Source organism: Pelophylax lessonae (assembly GCF_965119305.1).
Source record: "Pelophylax lessonae genome assembly, chromosome: 6".
NCBI lineage: Eukaryota > Metazoa > Chordata > Amphibia > Anura > Ranidae > Pelophylax > Pelophylax lessonae.
Genome location: NC_138773.1, coordinates 156,611,535 through 156,625,916, shown reverse-complemented (window position 1 = coordinate 156,625,916; position 14,382 = coordinate 156,611,535).

Below are 14,382 nucleotides of genomic sequence, written 5' to 3'. Positions count from 1 at the left end.
GGCCTTCAAGAAGTATAAATCAGAGGGCACAGTATCGGCTTTCGAGCAATACAAGGAGGCAAATAAGAAAAGTAAACAAGAAATCAAGATGGCTAAAATCAACTTTGAGAGACAAATGGCAGAGGATAGTAAAAAAAACCCAAAGAAATTCTTTAAATATATCAACAGCAAAAAAACTAAGGCAGAGCATATTGCACACATAATTAACAATGATGGGGGGATGGTTACAGAGGACACTGAAAAAGCAACCGTGCTGAATGCTTTTTTCTCGTCAGTCTTTACACAGGAAAAGGAGGGGTACACTGACCATGACTGTATGGTTAGTAGTAATACACAGGACTTGCCACTATGGCTAACAGAGGGGGAAATCAGGGAAAGGCTGGATAAACTTAACACAAACAAATCACCAGGACCGGAAGGCGTACATCCGAGAGTACTCAAGGAACTCAGTAAAGTTATATCGAGACCACTGTTCCTGATCTTTGCTGACAGTATTAGGACAGGAGATGTACCAGGGGATTGGAAGAAAGCTAACGTGATTCCAATATTCAAAAAGGGCCAGAGGCATATCCCGGGAAATTATAGGCCTGTCAGTTTGACATCAGTAGTATGTAAACTTCTGGAGGGGATGATAAGGGACTATATCGTAGAGTTTGCTAAAGACAACAACATCATCAGCAGTAATCAGCACGGGTTTACAAATGGGCGTTCTTGTCAAACCAATCTCCTAACATTCTACGAGGTGGTGAGCTGTGAGCTAGATAGGGGGAGACCAGTGGATGTGGTGTACTTGGATTTCGCTAAGGCGTTTGATACAGTTCCCCACAAGCGCTTAATTTATAAAATAAGGTCTGCAGGTATCGATAGCAGGGTTTGCTCTTGGATACGGAACTGGCTAAAAAGGCGTGTCCAAAGGGTAGTAATAAACAGCGCATACTCAGACTGGTCTGAGGTGGTAAGCGGGGTCCCCCAAGGCTCAGTCTTGGGACCAACCTTGTTCAATTTATTCATAAACAACATTGAGGTCGGGATCAGTAGTTCGATATCAGTTTTTGTAGATGACACAAAATTGGGCAGGGCAATAACTTCACAACATGAAGCAGATATCCTACAGAATGACCTGGACAAAATAACGGAGTGGGCAACGACATGGCAAATGAGGTTTAACGTGGAGAAGTGTAAGGTTTTGCACTTGGGGACTAAAAACATAAAAACACAATACACGTTAGGAGGGGAGCCCTTGGGGGAATCAAAAATGGAGAAGGATCTGGGAGTCTTGGTTGATGATAGATTAGGAAACAGCATGCAATGTCAAGCGGCAGCTGCCAAAGCCAGCAGAACATTAGCATGCATAAAGAAAGGGATGCATTCCAGAGATAAGACTATAATCCTTCCACTTTATAAAACTCTGGTCCGACCGCATCTGGAGTATTCCGTCCAGTTCTGGTCGCCAGTCCTCAGGAGGGATGTGTTGGAGCTGGAGAGATTCCAGAGAAGGGCAACTAAACTAATTAGGGGATTGGAGGACCTTGACTATGAAGAGCGTCTACAATCGCTCGATTTATTCTCCCTGGAGAAGAGACGTCTGAGGGGGGACATGATAGCAATTTATAAATATCTTAATGGGGATCCCAGCTTAGAAAAAAAGCTATTCATTCGAAGGGATTGCATGAGGACTTGAGGGCATACAATGCGATTAGAGGAGAAGCGTTTTAACCTCAGGCAACGCGGGGGGTTCTTTACTGTTAGGGCAACAAGATTGTGGAATTCTCTACCACAAGAGGTGGTTTCTGCGGGTAGTATGGTGGCTTTCAAAAGACTCTTAGACTTACATCTCAAGGATCAGAACATTCAGGGGTATGAGAGATGATTACAGCCACACACACCTACACAGGTTGAACTAGATGGACTATTGTCTTTATTCAACCTCACCTACTATGTAACTATGTAACTATGTAAACCTAAACCTGTCTCAGTGAGTCTTATTAACGGTGTTCCTTTATCCTCTGGTCCGATCACTGATCAGACACAGGCACTCCTAGTCACTACTAACGGGTCTCATATGGAGACCACTACCTTCGATCTAATACCTTCACCCCACTTTCCCATTGTTTTGGGACTTCCCTGGTTACACACACATCAACCAACCATAGATTGGAAGGAACGGACCCTGGCCTTCCTCTCTTGCTATTGCGAGGGTACGTGTAACCTCCCGTCTTCCGGGAAGATCCTGTCTGTGGTGACAGATGAGATTGCACCACTATGTTATCAGGATCTCTCTGAGGTTTTTCTTGAGAAAAATGCTCAAGCACTACCTCCCCATCGAGACTATGATTGTAGTATTGATCTACTCCCAAATAGCAAATTGCCGTTCGGGCATTTTTATCCTCTTTCACAGGATGAACTTTCCCATCTCAAAGAATATTTGGATGAGAATTTGAAAAAAGGTTTTATTAGACCTTCCACTTCTTCCACAGCAGCAGGACTCTTTTTTGTCCGCAATAAGGACTCAAGTCTCAGGCCTATCATCGACTATAGGCAATTGAATGCTATTACAATAAAAGATCGCTATCCTCTACCGCTTATCCCTGAGCTCATTGAGCAGGTGCGTGGAGCTACCTATTTTTCAAAATTGGACCTGAAAGGGGCATACAATCTCATTCGAATCCGTGATGGACACGAGTGGAAGACTGCATTCAGAACCAGATACGGATTGTTCGAATATCTTGTAATGCCATTCGGGCTATGCAACGCCCCTGCAGCCTTTCAATGATTTATAAACGATATTTTCAGAGACTTACTAGATGTCTGTGTTGTGGTATATCTGGACGATATACTTACATATTCACGATCCTTGTCTGAACACATAAGACATGTAAGACTAGTATTATCGAGATTGCTTGCACACAACCTATACGTGAAACTGAAAAAATGCTTGTTTCATAAAGAAGAGGTACTGTTTCTAGGCTACATCATATCCAAAACAGGAATCAAGATGGACATGAGTAAGATATCCTGCATTCAGGATTGGCCTACACCAACCACCAGCAAGGCGCTACAGCGATTCCTTGGATTTTCTAATTTCTACAGGAAATTCATCAGGAACTTCTCTGCCATTGTGAGACCCCTCACACAGCTCACTAGCATTAAGAGACCATTCAAATGGTCAGATGAAGCAAATAAAGCTTTTCACCTGTTAAAGACAAGGTTTACTTCTGCTCCCATACTACGCCATCCAGACCCATCCCTCCAATACATTCTGGAAGTAGATGCGTCAAACATGGCAGTAGGAGCAATACTCTCCCAACGACCAACTAACACTTCACCACTCCATCCAGTCGCCTTCTTTTCTAAATCCTTAAGCAGTCCAGAGGTAAATTACCCCGTGGGTGAAAAGGAACTGCTTGCTATAAAATTGGCTCTGGAGAATTGGCGACATCTACTCGAAGGCACCCGATTACCAATACTTATATACACGGACCATAAAAATCTTCAATATCTTCAGACTAACAAAACTCTCTCTCACCGACAGGTACGATGGTCACTATTCTTTCTAAGGTTTAACTTCCTAGTGACCTACACACCTGCAGATAAGAACAAAAAGGCGGATGCACTATCACGACTAACTGAAGAAAACTACTTCGAAATCCCTTCCGTTCCTATAATACCCCACAAACGTATTATTGGAGTTGTCCGTTCTTTGAAGGAAGAGGTTTTGCATGGTATAAGTTTGGATTCACCCCCACCACAACTAAATACCGATGCAGAAGGCTTCCTCTACTACAACGACAAACTTTACATACCACCTACCATGCGCACCAAGATCTTGGAATTATCGCATGATGTGCCTATGGCAGGACATATGGGTATGACAAAGACTCTTAATCTGATTACCAGACAATTCTGGTGGCCTGACATGAAAACATCTATACAAAAATTCGTCTCTTCATGCAATGTCTGTGCCAGGTCCAAAATTGACACTACGAGACCATCCGGTCTACTATGCAGTCTACCAATACCCCAAACTCCATGGGAAGTTGTGTCCTTGGACTTTATAGTAGAACTACCTCCTTCCAAAGGATTTAATACCATCTTGGTGTCAGTGGACCATCTGACAAAGATGGCACATTTCATTGCTATTCGCAGACTACCTTCGTCCAAACAAACGGCAGAACTCCTGATGAAACATGTCTTTAAGTTACATGGTATCCCAAAAACTCTTCTGTCTGACCGTGGATCACAATTTATTTCCAAGTTCTGGCAAGAACTATGTCACATACTACGAATTGAGCGGAAGCTCACTTCTCCTTACCATCCGCAGACCAACGGACAGACTGAAAGAGTCAACCAATGCATCGAGCAATATTTACGTTGTTACACTTCTTACCAACAGGATGATTGGGTGGATCTTCTCCCTCTGGCAGAATTTGCCTACAACAACGCAACCCACAGTACGACCAAGCAGAGTCCGTTCTACTTGAACTATGGGTTTCATCCCTCTATTCTTCCACCACGCATCCTTCCTTCAAATAACCCAGTAGCCTCAGACTATCTTACCCAAATAAAGGACTCTCTGGGTTTGCTTAATACTACCATTGCACACGCTCATAGTCAACAAAAGAAGTACTATGATCTTCGCAGAAGACCTTCTCCTCAGTATGCTATTGGGGACCTCGTTTGGCTCTCAACAAAAAATTTAAGACTGAAAATCCCTAGTAAAAAGCTTGGACCTCTCTTCTTGGGACCTTTCCCAATCAAGAAACTTATTGGAAAAGCTGCAGTACAGCTTACATTGCCAATAGACCTCAAAATACATTCCATTTTCCATGTGTCGCTACTGAAGCCCCATGTTCCTGACCAAGGAATAAGGCCTACTATCCCACTTCCTCCTCCTGTACAAGTTGAAGGTGGAGAAGAATATGAGATAAAAGAGATTCTGGATTCTCGTAACCACAGAAGAAAACTTCAATACTTAGTTCGATGGAAGAACTATGGGCCCCAAGACGACACCTGGCTAAACACCTCTGACATACATGCCCCTAGATTAATCCGCAACTTTCATGCGAAGTACCCAGACAAACCAGCTCCAGAGGCCTTCAGGAGCCGGCCTTAAGGGGGGGGGTACTGTAATGTTCTGGTACCTTTGGTACCCTAATTCCACTTTTCCTAAGTGTATGCGCCCCACCATTCTCTTTTGGTAAGGTGCGCATACACCTTTAAGACCGATGCTGTCATCACTGAGCGCCGCTGGAGCGGCTATTTCAACCTCCGGCGGTCTCACTCACATGTTCGTTCAACGCCGCATAATCTGCCTTGAAGCTCTCATGCTTGCAAGCATACCTCGCTATCGGAACCACGCTGCTGATCCCTGTATCCCGCTACCGGATCATCCGCTCTTGCCGAACCTCTCCTCTACTACATTGCTACTAGTGATAAGTACCCCACAGGGGAAACCTCTATAACCTTCATACTAAAGCTTACACTATCTAGCTCTGCATACTAAGGACTATTACTACATCTGCATTAACTAAGATTGCTAGCTCTTGAGCCTAATACCATCTGCTCTTGCACTGGGTTGGTCTATCCTGTATGTTCACCTGCTACTCTATCATCTGCTACCATACATGATTGCTAAACCTATCTGCATCCCATCTGCTACTATCTTACTTTCAAGAACATTCCTTTCAAGTGTCGTTCATCTACCATCTCTACCCAACCTGTCTCTTCAGCCTATCATCACTATATTACTATACATATAAGTCACTCTAGGAACATCTTATTGAGTGTGTGTATCTACTTGCTGAATTGAGACTATCCACACATGATGAGTCTTGGGAGTTGGGATTGGTGTCTCAGCGTTTCTCTACATGACTACTGAAGTGGAATATTTCTGCAGCTGTAAATCCACATTATACATAAAACGCAGGAGCGTTACACCCATTTGGGTGGAGCTCCACTTTAAGCAATGTTAACGGTCCTTCCACCCCAAACTCACTTATCCATATCTTTATGGATCTTGCTTTGTGCACTGGTGCAAATCTTTTGGTGGAGGGAGATTATGGCATGGGATTGTTTTTTAGGGGTTGGGCTTGGCCAGTGAAGGAAACTCTTAAGGCATCAGCATACCAAGACCAATTTCATGCTCCATATTTTGTGGGAACAGTTAAGGGATGGCCCCTTCCTTTTCCAACATGACTGTGCACATGTGCAGAAAGCAAGGTCCATAAAGACATGGATGAGAGTGTTTGGGGTGGAGGAACTTGACTGGCCTTCCTGACCTCAACCCAATAGAACACCTTTGGGATGAATTAGAGCAGAGACTGCAAACCAGGTCTTCTCGTCCACATCAGTGCCTGACCTCACAAATGCACTTCTGGAAGAACGATCAAACGTTCCCATAGACACACTCATAAACCTTGTGGACAGCCTTCCCAGAAGAGTTGAAGCTGTTATAACTTATAACGGAAAAGGGTGGGCTAACTCAATACTGAACCCTACGAACAAAGACTGGTGTAGCGGTGTTAAATATGCCTGAAAGATGACTGTTTGACATTTGAGAGGAACTCGGCTCCATCTAGTGGCCAAAACGACACATTGCAGCTTCTATGGAATTTCTTGTTATGTGATTTTCCTTTCAGGAAGTTGAGCAGACTACATCGTCCATAGTGCTTTGAAAGGACCAGGGTGCACTGCCTCACCGCACAGCCTTGTGGGGGAAGCTTGAGAAAGGAAGGGAGGAGCCAGGCTCGGCCCTTCTGCACTGGACTCTGAGCTAGCAAGAAGCCAGAGCTGTGGACTGATGCTGTATGTTAGGCCAAAGCTTCTGGGCCTGAAGTGACTAAGTTGAAACGTTCCATCTTCAGCAGAAGACCCTTCCCGGAGGTCCTATCGATGTTTGCAGAGACCGGAGTCATCCACCACAAACACCTAGCGCGGCTGGTGACAGAGATCAAAGACTAAGACAGCAGTGGAGAGTTCCAGAGGGAAAACCCTGTTGGTGACAGGGCACTTGCCCAAAACTGACTTTATCTACCAAAGAAGTAGCTTTATCCAGAGATAGCGGTAGTGTAACAGAAGGCAATAAACCCCGGGTGGCTCAGTATACCACCTCAGGAGATTCATAGACAAACATCAGTACCTGTATAAGAGCCGCCAGAGGCCTATCTCTTCCACAGAAGTTTACCGCCAAACTACACTGACACCCCGGGGTGACTATCAACTGTTCGCTGCCATTCTCTCTCTCTCTCTCTCTTGATCATCCATCTCTAATGTGGAGTACAAAAAGACCCGTGCACCACCATTGCTAGCGAAGATCTTGAGAAGAAAGAAGAGAACTTTGTGAAGGGACTCAGATAGGCCTACCTGTCTGGTACTGTGTCTAGCATTTATTATGGAAGAGTGTGGGGTTATTTTTATCTTTCTAAGTTGGTACAAGTAACTTCTTAAGGAGCCATATTTCATTGTATCTCACTTGTTCATTCTGATACATAGTAAATTAAGCTTTAACTTTAACGCAATCCTGTGTGTTGTCCCATTGTGTCATCCAGAAGGACTGCAATTGGAGAAAGGTAACAAGTCATTATTGTTTGCTGAAGTGTAATATTTTAAGTTGTGTTCTCTTGTAGTCATTTGGTGTTCCAGTCCTATTCTGGGTCAGTTGTGCCTAGGGAGGGTTCGAGCCAATTCTGTGGGTTGTTAGGCAGGGTGTAGACCCAATAACATAATCAGCAGCTCCTGCGGGGGTGGTGCTACACGTGGGGGCTAGTCCGGGATATCTACAGTCCTGAAACACAACCCTCTCAGCCACAGAATCCCCCTCAACGCAGAAATGGATCCTACCGCTGCAGCCGAGTGGTGCAGGGAAGAGAATGTCGTAGTGGAAAATGGCCTGGTGGTTTAAATCAAGGGAGAGGTCTGGACTGAGGAAAAACTCCTCCCAGTTTTAAGGGCACTGTCCACAGACAGGAAATTCTGGGTGACTGACATAAAGAAAGACACCACCGTTGCAAACACGTATACATTGTGTGAGTGGAGGAATTACTTTATTTTTTATATTTTTTATTTTTTAATTACTATATTTAATCCCTGATTACTTTAAGGGAACCAGTGTAAAGACTACTGACCAAACAAAACTTTTCTTAATACATCCAGAAGTCCTTACTGAAGGTCCCTCATCCACCACTCCTGGGGGATCCAGCAAAGAAAAAGGTGTCCAAGAAGGGAGTCCAGAGTCACCACCTTTGTCTACCTTTAGCTCAGAACTGTGTGCTGTTCTCGGGGAAATCGTAGCAAAATGTAGTAAGGGCTCCCCAAACTATCTGATGACTGGATATAGGAAGCTCAGGACATTCTCTGGGAAACAGCCTGTGCCTTCAACAGAAGATGGGTTTGAAGAGTGATTAGATACCGCCACTCAGGCTTTGGAAGAGTGGGAGGCACCAGAACAGCACAAGAAACAGAGAATCACAGAAATTTTAAGGGGACCTGCACTAGAGGCCGTACGTAATCTCAAGCTAAGCAAAAAGAACTGTACTGCACAGGATTATCTAGACATTCTACAAGATGTATTTGGTCGGACGGAGAACGTGGCTGAACTTCTTTACCAGTTAGACCACTGTTACCACGAAGAGGAAGAGAAGTTGTCCGAATTTATTAGACGCCTGGATAAGATCATCCACCAGATCCTGTTAAAGAAAGGGATAGACCCCCGGAAGGTAGATGAGACTCGTGCACGGCAGGTGCTGAGAGGGGCTCAACCTTTAGATCCCATTGCCATACTGTTGCGAACTCGTCAAGATGGTGGCATTCTAGAATACCCTGACTGATTTGAATGGTCAGAGAGGAAGAGGTCATGTTGGACAACAAAAAGAAGAGTTGGCAGTTTGACTCAACTGCTCGAGTGAGAGTGATAAGTGTAGAAGAAGGTGACTCGCAAGTTGAACTCCTAAAGACCCAGGTGTCCCAGTTGATAGAAATGGTGTCTATCCTGACTAGTCAGGCATCCACTTTACCTAATGGGAACATATCGGAGAAGCCAGATGAACCTGCTAACCTTAGAGCAGATCCGGAACCGAGACCTACAAGATTGTTAACTTGTTTCAACTGTGGGGGAGTAGGACATGTTAGAGGAGTATGTCCCAGCCCAGGAAAGGTTGTCTCAAACCTCGCAAGCCAGCGAAAAACTTCAGAGGGCCCCCGGTGAAGGAGTCAACCGGGTGCCCGCCAGTTTCAAGGGACTCCAGGAGGCTCACTGGTTCAGGGAAACTGAGTCAGGGAGTAAGATCTGGGTACAACGCCCCTAGTTCTATACTCCAGGCTACTGAGGGGAGGAAAATCAATGCACACCGGGCCCAGCGGGGACTGAATCCAAGGAAAAAAAGAAAGAAGAAAAGAGCTTGGGTGCAGAGAACTGAATCAGACAACAAGGCCACTTCAAGAGAATTCCCAACTAACTTGGTCGGGCCTTCCCCTGTAGTCTACGTCCAGGTAGAAGGAATTTACACAAGAGCCCTCCTTGACACTGGGGCCCAAGTGACTCTTCTGTATAGAGACTTCTATGATAAACACCTTACCCATCTACCTCTGCAGAAGTTGGAAGATCTGGAGATATGGGGTATCGGGACTCAAAGTTTTCCCTATGACGGGTATCTGCCAATCAAGTTGACCTTTGACCCATCAGTGGCTGGTGAAGCTGAAACCTTCGGCACCCTAGCAGTGGTCTGTCCTCGTCCGCCAGGGGCCAACAAAAGCTCTCTCATCGTAGGGACCAACACTGACCTGGTAAGGCGCCTCCTGACACAACTGGTTCAGGGACAGGATGCTCCAGCGCCAAGGATTCACCCCATGCTACGGCAGGCCTATCAACGATTAGTATTGGAGCAAGAGACTCCTGCAGAAGGAGTTGGAAGACTCTGGAAGTTGGACAGAACGGAAAAGGTCTTGCAGCCAGGAGAGGTGGCTTGTCTGAAAGCTTCCGTTAAACTCACATGGAAACAGCCGGGCCCTTTTATCATCTTTGAATCAGGTCCACAGGAAGAGGAGAGAGGGATAGAAGTAATCCCTGAAGTGATCCCTTTGAAGGTGTTACAGAAAAACCATGGAAGGGTTTTAGTGAGTGTCAGAAACACCTCTACTACACCGGTGAAGGTACCGGCCAGAGTGCTGTTGGGCCAAGTTAACCCGGCTACCCCAGTTGTCCCATCTGATCTTAAAGAGGAGGAAAGAGGTGAAGTTGTCATAGAAGAGCTCTGCTCTGGAAACGCTGCCCTCCCACCGGAATGGGTGAAGAGGGCCAAGGCACAACTTGCTCGATGGCAAGGAATATTTTCTAGGGATGAGTTTGACGTGGGATGCGCCAGGAGTGTCACTCATAAGATCCGCCTGATTGAGGACAAACCTTTCCGAGAAAGAGTCCGGCGAGTTCCCTTAGGTGACTTAGAAGATCTACGTCAGCAGCTGGCGGAACTCAAGAAGACTGGGGTTATTCGAGAATCCAGGGGCCCATATGCTTCTCCGATAGTGGTAGTCCGGAAGAAAAACGGATCTTTGAGGCTTTGTATCGACTACCGATCACTGAACAGAAGAACCATCCCAGACCAGTATACCACTCCTCGAATTGAAGACGCCCTACAGAGCCTGTCAGGGGCGAAGTGCTTCAGTGTGATGGATTTAAAGAGTGGGTACTATCAGATCCCCATGCACGCTGAAGACCGGGAAAAGACAGCCTTCATCACCCCCGTGGGGTTCTTTGAGTTCAATCGCATGCCTCAGGGGTTGTCAGGAGCCCCTGCTACTTTCCAGAGGCTGATGGAAAGGACCGTTGGGGATATGAATTTGATAGAGGTACTGGTATACTTGGATGATGTTATCGTGTTTGGCAGGACTTTGGAAGAACATGAGGAGAGGTTGGAAAAGGTCCTGAAGAGGCTACATGAAGAAGGCCTGAAACTTTCTCCTGAGAAGTGTCAGTTCTATCAATCCTCGGTCCATTATCTGGGCCACATCGTGTCTGCAGAAGGGGTGGCCACCGACCCGGACAAGCTGGATGCTGTCGCCTCCTGGCCGAGACCTACAAACGTGACCGAACTTCGGTCGTTCCTGGGCTTTTGCTCCTATTACAGGAGGTTTGTAGAGGGGTTCGCCAAGATCGTCCGACCCCTCAATGAGTTACTAAAGAACGAAGAAGATGACGTTCCTGAACTGGTCAAGCCGGTGAAGTCCACCATGGGACCCCGGAAGGCTAAGGAGTCCATCCAGGATCAATGGACTCCAGAGTGTGAAGGGGCGTTCATTCAGCTGAAAAAGAATCTAACCACTGCCCCTGTGTTGGCCTACGCAGACCCCATGAAACCATATGAACTACATGTTGATGCCAGCCGAGATGGGCTGTGTGGGGTACTCTACCAGGAACATGAGGGTCACTTGCGACCTGTCGCCTACGTGAGCAGGAGTCTACTACCTGCTGAAAAGAATTACCCTACCCACAAACTTGAATTCTTGGCCTTAAAGTGGGCAGTGGTCGACAAACTGAAAGATTACCTGTACGGAGCTGAATTCATTGTCAAGACGGATAATAATCCATTCACCTATCTGTTGACTACAGCCAAGCTGGATGCCACAGGACATAGATAGTTGGCTGCCCTCTCTAGCTTCAACTTCAGCCTGAAGTATCGGCCAGGAGTCGGGAACAGGGATGCAGATGCCCTATCCAGAAGGTTGCATGCACTGCACGAACCTGATGAAGAATGGACCCATTTGGCTCCAGAAGGGGTGCGTGCCCTATATCAGGGAACTGAACTTCGATCCAGAGGAGGATCAAGAGCTGAAGAGATTGGGGTTTCGGCTGTCGGAGTACCCAAATACTATTGCAGGGTGACCCAAGTTGAAGGGGAAGATTTACCCCGGCTGTCCAAAAGGGACTTGAGGAAGGAGCAGCTGGAAGACCCTCTGGGAAAACTTCTTTTGGAAGCCTTGGAGATCCAGCGCCCAACTAACAGACTCTCCTCAAGGGGCCCGTCTTTTGCATAGAGAGTGGACCCGGCTACAGATCCGAGAAGGGGTGGTCTACCGAAGAGGTCCATCCGAAGATCTGGAGGAGAAGTGCCAACTGTTCTTACCAGCTAAATACAGGGAGAGAGTTCTGGCTGCTCTTCATGATAATCATGGCCATCTGGGACCTGAAAGAACTTTTCAGCTTGTCAGAGACAGGTTCTACTGGCCCTGTATGAGGGCGGAAGTTGAAGGATACTGTCATTCTTGTGTCCGATGCATACAAAAGAAGACTCTGCCACGTCAAGCAGCCCCAATGGGCCATCTGCAAAGCCAGGGACCCATGGAACTGGTGTGCATTGATTTCCTTTGCCTAGAGCCTGATCTGAGTGGTCAAGGGAATGTCCTTGTGGTAACAGACCACTTTACCAGATACGCCCAAGCATTCCCAACAAAGGATCAGAAGGCCTCAACGGTAGCCAAAGTTCTTGTAGAGAAGTTCTTTGTACACTATGGGTTACCACAACGCCTCCATTCAGATCAGGGAAGAGACTTTGAAAGCAGACTGATCAGGAGACTGTTAGATCTGCTAGGCATCCAAAAGACTAGAACTACTCCCTACCATCCACAAGGGGATGCCCAACCGGAACGATTTAACAGGACTCTTTTAGACATGTTGGGGACTTTGAGCTCAGAGAAGAAACAGCATTGGGGCAAACATCTAGCTGCCATTGTGCATGCTTACAACAGTACTGTCAGTGATGCTACTGGATATTCCCCTTATCGTCTAATGTTTGGACGAGAGGCTCGGTTGCCAGTGGACTTGGCCTTTGGCATCTCGCCCGATCACACCTCTTCAGCATCGCACAAGGGATATGTGGACGGACTGAGGAAGAGTCTGAAATCGGCCTATGATAAAGCTCAGGCAACATCTGATCAATGTGGACTGAGGAATAAAAGGAATTTCGACTTAAAAGTTCGGATCCAAGACTTGCAACAAGGGGACAGGGTATTGTTGAGGAACTTGGGTGTCCCAGGAAAACACAAGTTGGCAGACCGCTGGAAGTCCCAACCTTATGTTATCTGCAAGCAACTACCAAACCTCCCTGTGTATCAAATTCGGCCTGAAGGAAGTGTGGGTCCATTGAAGACTTGGCATAGGAACCATTTACTGCCTCTCTCTGAAGCAGTTCGCATGCCTCCTGTCGTAGATTCGCCAGAGACCCCTTCTACCTCTCGCCTGTCCAGACCAGTCACCAGATCTCAGTCGACACTCCCAGATGTGAGGGAGGGAAATTCTCCATCTGAAGATCTGGAAGATGAAGAGGAGGTACCTGACTGGATGTGGTCATCTCAGTTACCAGAACCCACACCTGCCTCCCTGTCTTCATCCGAATTGGCTGAAAGAGGAACCCTTCGGGCAGAAGCCCCCGAATTCATACCTTTTCACATGCTTCCAGAAGAAGTAGTTGATGATGAAGATCCTGGGGAGGAGGTTGCACCTTTCTCTGAAGAAGAACTGACCGCCCTTGAAACATCAGATTCCTGTGTGTTGGAACATGAGGAGGAGGACATTGAAGAATCCCCAGAAGTGGCTGGTCCTCCTAGTACCTCTGAGATCGTGCCTCTCAAAGAACAGAGGGAAAGGAGAGTCATTCACCCACCCAAAAGACTGACCTATGACCAATTGGGTGAATGCTCGGAAGAAGCTATCTTTACTTCCAAACGATCTCTTGATCAGCCTAGTTCTTCCACCGCAGATTTGGTGGAGGACAACCCTAGCTCACCCCCAGGCACATCTGTACAAGCCACCCAAGTGTCGGGGGTCTGTGAACAGAATTACCTTCCCTCCCCCGACAATTGGTGGGAGGTTCCTATGTCAAACCTGTGTTGTAATATGCAGTTGTTGAGTTTGAATTCTGCTTATGAAAAGGAAGATAATTCCCTGTTATGCATATGTTAATGTTTTTGTTGTGTACTGCCAACATATGCACTGGAGTACATGCTGTTGTCCTCTTTGGGGACCAAAGTTTCTTAAGTGGGGGGAGTGTGTAGCGGTGTTAAATATGCCTGAAAGATGACTGTTTGACATTTAAAAAGGAACTCGGCTCCATCTAGTGGCCAAAACGACACATTGCAGCTGCTATGGAATTTCTTGTTATGTGATTTTCCTTTCAGGAAGTTGAGCAGTCTACATCGTCCATAGTGCTTTGCAAGGACCAGGGTGCACTGCCTCACCGCACAGCCTTGTGGGGGAAGCTTGATTGTCACGGAACCATGAACCAGACGTACAACAACAGATAAGTGAAAATAAGAAGGCTTTATTGAAAATCAAGCTGTAAAGCAAAAGTCCAAACGGATGGCGAAACCGAGGCAGAGTCCTTGCGAAGCCAG